At 35.6% G+C, this 12,080-nt stretch overlaps 1 protein-coding gene across 1 annotated transcript in view; it reads right to left on the bottom strand.

Moving 5' to 3' along the window:
- LOC139318620 (VPS10 domain-containing receptor SorCS3-like) overlaps nt 1–12,080 on the bottom strand; it is a 478,807-nt gene that overhangs the window by 398,257 nt on the left and 68,470 nt on the right. The gene's annotated exons all lie outside the window — the stretch shown is intronic.

The raw sequence follows: 12,080 nt of genomic DNA, 5'->3' as shown, positions 1-12,080 counted from the left end.
AAAGTGCCTCAAGCACCATCACAAAAGGGCTATGAGGAGTATGGCAAATAACAAAATCTTGGAATGATTTCTGTGTTATCTGTGGGTAAACATTTAATACTAACTTGTGTCCTCCACAATCACAACATAGGAGACTCAGGCTTTTACACGGCAATTGAAAACCACGACGCATAACTGACTGGGTTCAACCACACATTAAGCCAAAACCAGTCAAATCAGTGTGTTATGAAAATAAAATTGTGTCAGCATTTTGAAATATCTCATTATTAGCAGTAGGAACAAAGTAATCAGATAGTTACATTCATATGATCCAGGGCTAGAATCCTGCAATCAGCCTAAGATACTGGGGAGAGACCAAGAGGGCAGAAAAAGCTCCCCCACCCCCCCAATTCTTAATGTGGACATGAAAAATAGCTGGCAGTCAGCCCACTTCTTACCACATCTGTGTTTTTAGCTTTCTGGCACTTGCTGCAAAACTAGGGGGAATCTGATATCAGATTGGCTGTTGTGGAAAACCCTAGAATTTCTCTAAAATAGAGGTAGCTGTAGGGAAAGTTTAGGAAGGGAAGAAAGTTTCCTATTGCTATCATCACTACGCTTTGAAAGAATGGAACAAATGGCAGCAATCTGTTATTAGTAAAAAATTGAAATGCCTGGGCTGTAAATCACACTAAGATATGCTTTTAAATTACAGCACAAAAATCCATGGTTCCCAACACCAGTACCTTAGTGAAAAATTAACAAAAATCTAAACTTATAGCCAATTATCCCAGGAAGTTTATGTTCACATCTGTCATTTAAATTGTAAGGAATAAATTTTACTGATTGTAATAAAAACATGTCATATCTTGTCAGTCAAGTTACTGTTGTCATTTTGATATTTAAAAATAAGATATATTACTTTGGGAATACTATGAAAACCCCCTAGTGCTCAGTTCATTTATTACTTGGCATGCTGAAAAATAATAAGCAGCTGCAAAGTCTCTATCCTGAATATCCATCTAGTGGCATTTATATTTACACAATACTTTATTTTATTTTTAAATTATATTTCCTGTTGCAATCTAATTAAGATGTCAATACAATAGCAGTCATGGTCAGGTACCAACATCTAATTACTGTGAAGAGATGAATGAACTTTGGAAAGACCAAACCCTTTCTTCTCATTAATTAGGAGTGGATTGGATGCTTGCTTACATTATCAGTTAGGAGAACCACCAATAAAACTATTTGGGAGTATGGAGATTTTAACATGTAAAGCTACAACATTATGATCCAAAGAAGCAAACAATTGTTTTAATAATTAGCAAATAGGCTTTTATAAGTAAATGAATACAGGTAGTCCTTGACTTACAACAGTTCATTTAGTGACAATTCAAATTACAATGGCCCTGAAAAAAGTGACTTATGACTGTTTTTCACACTTACAACCTTTGTAGCAACTCCATGATCATGTGATCAAAATTGAGATTCATATTTATGACCACTGCTGTGTCCCAAGATCATGTGATCACCTTTTGCAATCCTTTGATAAGCAAAATCAATGGTGAAGTCAGATTCACTTAACAACCGTGGTACTAACTTGTCAACTGCAGAGATTCACTTAACAACTGTGGCAAGAAATGTCATAAAATGGGCCAAAAGTTACTTAACAAAAGCCTCTAACAATAGAAATTTTGGGCTCAATTGTGGTCATAGGTTGAGGACTACCTGTACCACTTACATGAAGGTAGATTTAAGGCAAATGACAAAAACTAATTGTCAGAGTCTCTAAGCCATTACTAGTTGACACAAAAAATATAGATGCTGTAATTCTGTCAGGTTGAATAAATCAGGAACCATCAAAGGTCAGAGTTCAAAAGAACTACAAGCTTATTTATTTCATACTACCTATACACAAGAATCTGAACTACCAACAGTCAAGGCAAATTGGCACCAAGGATAAAAAGTCAATGAACTTCATGGGGGTGGGACATAGATCTCTAATGGGAGGGTGGGTTTAGAGACTCCAAACTGATGATGCATTTGACCTTAGGCTCAACCTGATCATCTCCTACAATTCAAACCTATAACCAGCTCACCTCTTCTTATACTGGAGCTTTGTATTACGAATATGAAATTCTACATTTTCATTGCGTAAGAACTACCTTTTATATGTGGTTGTGGGAATAATCAAATGGCATGTGTTGTACACTCCTGTCTAGTTTAGATCTAGGCAGCAGATGAATGGGTACATCAGGGCCACTGTATCTGTGATGAACCTGCAGATACAATTGGCAAAAGTGGACAATTGTTAAATACTTGTGTTGACATGTTAAGATTAGAGACAATTCCAGGAAGAAGATTAGTTAAAATTACATGATCATAAAGGTATGTAGCTATTTAAGACTAAAATAGGCTGAAGACATAGGCTAAAATAGGCTGACAACATTGCTAGTAGCTGTTGAACATGACCTTGTGATTTTAATCTAAAGAAAAAGTGGCTAGTGAAGCTAAAATGTATTACTCAGTTTTTTGTACTGTAAAAGTTAATATTACATCCAACTGTTGTATTGTTTGATTTCCTCTGACACTAACCCTTTCAACATTTTCACCAGGTAATTGCTAAGTGGGGTAAAATCAAGTGCTCAAGAGTGAGACCTGGAAGGGAATTGAGCAATCTAACATATCATTATAAATGATACGCAGGCTGTGCTAGAAGATAGAAGAAAACTTTGCCCGGCAGATGATAATCAGCTGGATCCAGGCCAATTCTTAATCTATTTCAGTGGCAAACTTTAATCCTTTTCTTAAATCTAGATAGTTCTTGTTCTAAAATTCAGCAACACAGAGGGATACATATATGCCAGGTATACCCATACATTAATCTCATATCATAACTTGCTAAATTTATTTAGAATTGTTCTGAGGTTGAAAGCTGAGGAGTAGGTAAAAATGTTCACTTGGTACATTTGTATCAGGCTGTACCTCACTATCAGGCTGCTTTGAAAAGAATGCAGAACAATTAGTCAAGCCAGGAAGTGAAATTGCTTGACTATTCTGATAAACCAAGCCTGAAATTGCTTCTTATTGTCTTTTAAGGGAATTTTTAAAAAGGAGAAACTGGAAAGCAATATGGCCTTTGAATCATGTCCTTCAAATTAGTGCATGAATCCCTCTCATTGTAATCTTAAATAAAATGAAAAAGTGAGAAAGGGGGAGGGGGAGTTTATATTTCTAAATAAGCTATTATGTGCATTATAGAATTCAGGATAAACTTTGGATATAATAAATCAATAAAAGATAATGTTTCTTTCCAGATGAGGTTGGCTTCCAATGATTTCATAGATTCATACTCATTTCTTAACAGCAATACAGAGATTATTTGTATTGCCTTCTTCCACGATATGGTTCCCTGAATGTGTGCCTGTGCGCATGTACACACACAAACACACATGGAATTCTTCAGAGAAATCCCATTTAAGTAACCTGCCTCTGCTCCTAAGATCATACAAGATCAGCTGAGAGTTGCTCCTTACTAATAAAGCACTAGCATTTTTACTTTGAAAAGCAGGTGCCCATAACTCTGCAACTCTAAAAATCTGTAATTTTAATTGTTGAAAACTTTACTACAAGGACCTCTCCCTTGGATATTTTAATAAATGCACCTCTGTTTGGTCAATTATTTCTAATGAATATTTTTATTATTTTTAGAATGTTAAAAAGCATTGCAAAAATAGTTTCTCCATTTAATAGTCCAATAATAAGCCCTTTAAATTCTCTATTCATCCCTCTAGGGTACTTTAGTTAAGATATTGGCAAGATAAAATATCTTTTATGCAGGTTTTCATGAAAGGCTAGGCTAAATATACAGAATAGTTTATTTTAGTCCAAGCAGCTTTCTTGGCGCAAAAGATTGCATCATGAACCAGGGCTGCTGTTAATGGACTTGTATTTTTTTCTAGATAATGAGCACAATTTGAATTCAGTTTGCATTCACAGAGTAGATGATGCCAAGGCACAGCTCCTGGACCTATTCCATTTCTTATGTGATGGCATTTTGTACAAGTCTTCCGGTTTGAAATTTAAAATAGTATCTTATCTGTTGAAGTACTTTAGAGATAACCATCATTTAGCTGAAATCAATACTTATGCTATCATGGTAAATATATTTGTTTGAAAACATTTGTGCTACTGAAATAGCAAAAACCAATTTATTTAGGAAGGGAGGGAGGGAGGGAGGGCAGGCATCAGGCTAGAAAGCAGGAGACCATGAGTTCAAGTCGCAACTTAGCCATGAAAGCTGGTTGGGTGACTTTGGGCCAGTCACACTCTCTCAGCCCAATCCACCACTCAGCCCAAAAATCCATTGTTGTTGTGGGAAAAAGACTGAGGAACATGTGTTCATGTCCTGGGTTGTTTGTAAAAATAATAAAAGTTGGACACAAATAAATACATAAATATGGAAGGGAGGCAATAGGATATATGCCAGTTATTTTTTTACATTTTTTTCTCTATCACAAAAAAGAAATTAAGAATGTACCCAAATATTGTGTGGTTTGGGTTTTTTTTTTATCAAACTAAGCCTTTCAACATTTTCACCAAGTTGTCATGTAGTTCTTCGCTATTCTGTAACCATCTTTTCTACTGATTATAACTTTAAAAAACAATTTATTTTATTCAACAAACAAATTAATTGCATTTACACTGCTATCAAAAATATTTACCTCCTTTCATATTTTCTGACATTTTTCCTCTCTCGGTCACTGAATGATATCAGAACTTCATGTGGATCCTACTGATGCATAAAAAGAGTCTTAATGATTAAGTAACATCAATGTTTGCTCCATGTTTCATTTATCTCATAAACCAATGTACTGAATATATGATGTGCCAGTTTGAAAAAATAATCTTGTCCTTTTGATTGAATCAATGTAATTAAAAGGATAACTGGAGTTGGTTGCATGAGTATTCAACATCAGGGCTAATTATAAACCTCATAAAATATAAATCTCATAAAAATGTTGGTGCCCCTAATCATAATGAACTTCTCACCACATAGATTCTAGAATAAAGTGTCACACCCTACTTGATCTCTGCAACTAAAGTTATTGAAATCTATTACTATGGAAAAGTGTATGGGTTCATTTCTAATGCTCTGGGGCATTTTCAGTGTGGGCCTGGAGACATAGAAAAGACATCCAACAATAGTGAATCTTCCAAAAAGTTCTTCCTATCAGAATTATTCCACAAATACATTATAATGCAGGAAGTCACAAAGAATTTTAGAATGCCATGAACAGATCTGCAAGCTTCCCTCACTTTGGCTAAAGCCTTGATTCTATCATCAGAAAAACATGAGATGGGTCATAAATCATAATAAATCAACAAGATAGATGTCAATGGTCACAAAGAGCAATGGTGTTCATCTTAGGTTTGCCCAAATATGCCAGAATGATTATCTAGGTTTATGAGGAAAGTATTATAGATAGATGAGTCAGAAATACAATTTTTTAGGTAACATGGATGCCATTATATCTGGAATAAATCAAACACTACCTTTCATAACAAGAACATCATACCATCCATCAGACATTGAGGTGAGTGTATTATGGTTTGGGCACTACTTAAGGATCTGGACAATTTGCAGTTGTTGAGGAATCATGAATTCTTCGTTAAGTCAGAGAATTCTAATGAGAATATAGGGGCACCTGTCTATCAGCTGTAGCTCAAGACAGTGATTGCAAGCATATAAGCAAAATAATGGATAAAGAACAATTTCAGTGTTTTGGAATGGTTATATCAATCTACATATCAAAGTCCATATGAACACTGAGAGAACATTCACTATCCAGGAAAGTTCTCCGTCTCAACAAGATTTGTAGTAAATTGGAAGATAGTGGGATTAGTACTTGTTTCTTTGTTATGCCTATGTCATATGGGTCTGAGTTTACTTTAAAATTATTATCAACTCAATTACATGTTATTTCAATTTACAAATAAATTGTGTTTGTCTTGTAAATATATTATTTTATAGATTAAACAAATAGGGTTAAGATATGCTTATTTAAGCATATTCAATGACTCTCTAGGAGAGGACAGGAATTATATACAATCCAGTTTCAAATCCATAACTATTGCTATTGCCAGGTTGTTTTATATTACCTTCACGGGGTAGAAATACATAAAGAGAATTTATTATCAAAAGAACACAGCTCACAATGTACCTTTGTCTCACTTAGTGCTAGAATTTTAAATACTTGCAGCATTTAAAACTCTGCATTTTTTGCTGGCTCAGAGCTCACCAAGCTGATGGCCCTAAATTATAGCACCAAATCCTTGAATTACATAACAAAATTTTACCAATCCCATAACAGAAAAAAAACCCAAAAGATACCCCAAAACAAAGAGGATTGACCACCATCCTAACCAAAGGCCTGGGAGAACAAGGGTCCAGCAAGATGTCACTGGTTAATGAACAGGACTCAGAGCCTGCCCACTTTAGCACCTGACTAAGTGGCTCAACTGGCTAAGACACTGAGCTTTTGATAAGATCGACAGTTCAGTGGTTCGAATCCCTAATTCAAGTTTCCTGCATGAGCAATGGGGTTGGACTAGATACCCTCCAAGATCCCTTCCAACTCTGTTACTGCTACTGCTAATTTCATTGGATGGTGAAGAAACATTTGGAGACAAGCAGTTCTCAAGTAACCAGACTCTATGCAAGTTTTGTTCCCAGTGTAAATTTCTATTAGTATCTAGAACTTCTCTAATTTCCCACGAGAAAACTTTTGAAAAGTGTATCACATTATCATACACCTTCCTCTCAATTTGGTGCCACATATTTAGGTGTGGGTACCTTCTTGTATCCAAAAGTGGGCAATAAAAGTAGTTTAATATAAAAAAAAACCCACTCAAGAAATTCAAGTGCAAAAAACAAGCTTTAGAAAACATGATTAAAAATACTTTTATTTCCACAGATGTATTATAAAAAGCAAAGCAAAATTAAAAACAATAAATAAGTTATTGATAAAACTCATACATGTCTTAACAATTAGATTGTGCACATTCAGCTTTGGCAGCTGGTTTACTTATTGCTGGCTCCCTACAAAATAATCAGCTTTACTGAAAAGCAATGAGGCTTTTCAACCAGCTCTGTACAAAAGTGCATTAGCCATTCATTACTCTGGCTCAGAATGACCATGGACTTTTTTGTGCAAGAACATTTTACTGTTTTAGTTAACCCAGAGACTGTTCTGGACTTTATGGGTCACTCATGATAGGAATACCAGGTTAGATATTCAGAGGTTTGATTTTTAAACAACATAAAGAGATGACAATTATTTTCAGTAAAGAAAAACTGAAGCCAGAAGCAAATTTTCTAAACTTGCTGTCACTGAACCAAGCAATTAGTAATGAGTGTTCATTTTTGCAGTTGATATTTTGTGTGACATAGACCAAGATCCTGCTAATTTTTTGTTTCAGTATTCCATTATATTATTCATTCCATTATGTCTGAGAAACACTTATCCTGAATTAGTTCAAACACATCAAGTATTCTAAATCACATACAGGTAGTTCTCATTTAGTGACTTTCTTGTTCAGCCACCATTTGCAGTTACAAGTAAAAAAGTAACTATGACCAATTATTGCATTTTTGACTTTCTCATCCCTCTAAATGGATGGATTGATAGTTCGACCAATCAATTGATCAAGTTTATAGGTCATCCATCTCACTATATAAGTGACTCTGAGCAGGTACAAATAAAAAGAAGAATTTCAACGTCACCTGAGCATGATCTGACCATGACGGGGAACAAAGATAGCTTCCCCAATTATATCTCATTGCCAGGGTACTATTCCAGAGTTGACCACTGTTTCAAGTCGGACTATGAATGACCTTCAATAGGCCCTTGAAACATTGTTAAAGATCTCGCACACCCACTTCATGGTCTGTTTCTGTTGCTCGCCTCTGGAGGAGGATTCAAAGTATTTCTACAGGACTACCAGATTATGTAACTGTTACCATGCCATCCGTCTAGTAAACTCAAAAGATTCATTTTTCTCACCATGTATATGTATACATCAAGAACAGATCAGATCAGATCAGATCAAAACAGAACAGAACAGAACAGAATTGGAAGGGACCTTGGAGATCTTCTAGTCCAAACCCCTGCTTAGGCAGGAAACCCTACACCACTTCAGACAAATGGTTATCCAATATCTTCTTTAAAACTACCAGTGTTGGAGCATGCACAATATCTGGAGGAAAGTTTTTCCACTGATTAATTGTTCTAACTGTCTGGAAATTTCTCCTTAGTTCTAGGTTGCTTCTCTTCTTGATTAGTTTCCATCCATTGCTTCTTGTCCTACCCTCAGGTGCTTTGGAGAATAGCTTGACTCCCTCTTTTTTGTGGCAGCCCCTGAGATATTGGAACACTGATATCATGTCACCCCGGTCCTTCTTTTCATTAAACTAGACATACCCAGTTCCTGCAACCATTCTTCATATATTTTAGCCCCCAGTCCTAACCAAAACTGGATGCAGTATCCCAAGTGTGGCCTTTCCAAGGTATTATAAAGTGATACATTTCATGTGATCTTGATTCTGTCCCTCTGTTTACGCAGCCTAGAACTGTGTTGGCTTTTTTGGCAGCTGCTGCACACCGCTGGCTCATATTTAAATGGTTTTCCACTAGGACTCCAAGATCCCTCTCACAATTACTACTATTGAGCAAGGTACCACATATACTGTACCTGTACCTATCCAAACTAGACTGTGTTGTTTCTCTGGGTTATACATGTGTGTGTATGTAGGTATATGCATAATTTTTGGTCATGTTTATGTAGTGTATATTGGGTGGTTGCCCTTTGAGAGCTGCATGCAACGAAATCTCATTTTAATGTATGCTGATTAGTGTACATTTAAAGTGACAATAAAGTTATTCTATTTTGTTCTGTTCTGTTCTGTTCTCTTCTGTTCTGTTCTGTTCTACTCTATTCTATTCCTTAGACACCCTGGTGGCCATAAAGTCCTGAGGTGCTTCTGAAGGAAAGACAGTTTGAAATCCCCCAAAACCATATGCAGGTAGGACTTCACTTCACAAACAACCTACAGCTGTGGAGATGTCCTCCAACAGCTCAGGCAGGAAGGTTGCTATGCAGCAGGAATTTGATCCACACAACCTCAAAACTGACAACTTGGGAAGTAGCACTCCTGAAAGCCAACAGAGACTCCCAGTTAATAACTGCTATACCCCTCCCCTGCTCTGGGATCTCAGCCGGTAGCCAGCCCATTTCAGAAGCTAAAGTAATATCTTAAACAAAGTTGTGGTTTCACTTAGTGGCAGCTTTTCTTAACAACAAAGTTGATGGTATCAATTGTGGTCACTAAAGCAGAATTACTTGTATTGACTCTGTTTCATATCTTCATCTCAATGTAGTCAGAAGTTAGTACATTCTATCAAAATTTTGCATCAATCAGTGAACAGAAAGCTAAACAAAACATACAGAATTTTATCTGACAGACAGATTTGGTACACATCTTTTCCCTAAGAGTGAATAAATTTATTTTCATATGCAATTATTATATCAAGAAATAATATGTGATAGGTAGAGTTGGTCTATGAAATACATACTTGTTAATAATGTAATAGATTCTGTTTTCTCAAATTACATCATTTTTCTTGAAAAAGAAATATCTGACTAATCTTTAAAATAACTTTGTTTGATACATTTATTTTTAAAAAATAAATAATTTAACTGGATTGTTGATAATAAATTTCATTAAGTAAAATATTTTTAATATATAAATTAAATGGTTACTATATCAAAACTTTAATCATCATTTAGGAAATATTTAAACACATAATTTCAGTAGTTAACTCTGTAGCAAAATCCCATTTCATCCCAAAATGCCGCAGTTTATTTTGCTAACATTAGAGAGCAAGATATACAATGATAGAAGGCAAAAAGTCAGATGGAAAGCTAAAGAAGAAAAGTGATGCAGATAAAAATATAACAATGAATTGACAGGAAATATAGTGGAGAAATGGAGGCAGAGCCAATTTAAGGGTATATGGTGCCCCTAGACCAGATTGACTGATGGTGACCCATCAGTCAATTTGATGGGTGAAGATTTGCATTTTTAGAATGATTAATTCAACATTTAGGTACTTACAAATTCCTATATTATCAAAATGGTATTTCTCTAAAGATAGATTAAATGTAAACATATTTTCTAGGTACTTTATTTTCAGAAGGAGGGGCAGCATTGATGACCCTTAAGCTTTGCCACCCTAGACTAGTGCCAGCCCTGATGTAGGATGGAATAGTATAGTATGGTGTAAAGGGCATAGCACACTTCCCATCATTTCCCACACATACAACCAAATGTCACATTTCTTACACTCCTAGGATAAATCCATTCTCACTCAAAAGATGATAAAAACTATTTTAATGATTCTATGGACTTTTGTGTTTGGTCTACTCAGTTCTGTCGGAAAATATATTTTCATCTAGAAAACAGTTTTTTTTTTTTTAAAGCACATTCTTAAAGAGATGAGAAATATTCCACCAATCTCTTCTAATGCCAAGAGCTCCAATGCACAGTGAATTGGCATGAATTAATGAAGTGCTTTAAGCCTGCTGACTGCTTGCTCAACTTCATTACAAGAATGCCTGGCCACTGTACAGCATCTCTTAATTAAAGGGGCATTTGGAATTGGCACAATATGCAGAACTATAAAAGCAAGGGATTAAATTAAGTCCCTGTCCTGAATAGTGTAGGATTTCAAGGCACTGTGGCTGGCAGATTACTTAATTTCATCTTCTATTTTATACAAGCAAAACATCAGGAGCCATATCCTATATAAATAATGCAGGATTGTCTCTATTTCTTTAAAACAGCTGTGAATTGCTGTGGCAGCCAAACATCCAATTTCCTTTATCCATATTTATGTTCTTGCGATGTCAAGAGCATAGATTTGTTCTTGGTCTATGCAGAGAACATATTATATGAAATGGGCCAGCATGTAAAAAAAACATAGATATTTAATAATCCAGCACTTTTTTTCCAATGGGATCCAAACTGAATAAAGCAGGAAAGATGAAGAAAGAGGAACCTAGTCCTTTTTATTTCGATTGCCTCTCTGCTCCAAATCCAAATCCTCCCAGTCTTCCTTCTCATGGAACTAGTCAAACTAAATATGCTGCTAGTGAATATAAAGAATGAAAACAGACAACGAAATAAAAAGAAGGGGGGGGGAATAGATTATTTAGACAAAGGAGAGGATAAACCAGTTGCTTGAGCATGAGCCAAGCCAAGCCAAGCAAGTGAAGCTTCCTGAGTTAGCCATGACCTTTCTCTCATTTTACAATTCCAAAACACAGAGAGTAAAATTTAGTCAGAAAGCAATGGCAGAAAATTACCAATCAAGTATAGAGGCAGGGTTTTTTATCTGTTTGTTTGTTTAGCACTGACTGAACCTTGCTGGGCAACAATTTGATCAGTTGAAAAGTCTTTGCTCACTTTCTTCATAACAACAAAAATGGCATTGTGCTGTTGCATTCAAAACTCCATCCTTTTGAGGCACACATGTGATATCGTATCACATATACAAAAAGGGTGAAGATAACAGCACAATCCTGCTTCTGTCAGTCTGTCCCCTTATCAGCCTCCCTGTGGAGGGCACTGCACACAAAATTAAAATGCTGAGAACGTTTTAATTTTACCTGATATCCTTCTGAAGCTGAAATTACCTCAGCTGTTCTGGCCCTCTTCACAATCTGATGCGATTGTTTGTCAGAATCAGAAATATAATTCAACTTGTAGTGATAAAAGTTGGGAATTCAAAATGTTTTAGCTCAAAAGTACCATTTTAAAATTTAGAACAGTTGTCCTAAACTCACTGAAAGTGTTCTGATGCAGGCTTATCCATTCTAGAAGTATTTCACAGTTGAAATATTGGATCCAGACTCAAAGACTCTGGACATTGAATTTGAATCTGGTCAATTCAAGATTGTTACATTTCAGAATTGAAGTACTGTGCAACAAACAACTCAGAACAAAAAAGCACTACAGAAATATAAATAAATTAGGA

This window comes from Pituophis catenifer, unplaced genomic scaffold (assembly GCF_029215685.1).
Source record: "Pituophis catenifer annectens isolate HBS135680 unplaced genomic scaffold, rPitCat1.0.hap2 SCAF_6, whole genome shotgun sequence".
In the NCBI taxonomy this organism is placed as follows: domain Eukaryota; kingdom Metazoa; phylum Chordata; class Lepidosauria; order Squamata; family Colubridae; genus Pituophis; species Pituophis catenifer.
Note: the sequence above shows the minus strand (reverse complement) of the source record. Positions and strands in the feature narration are given on the sequence as shown.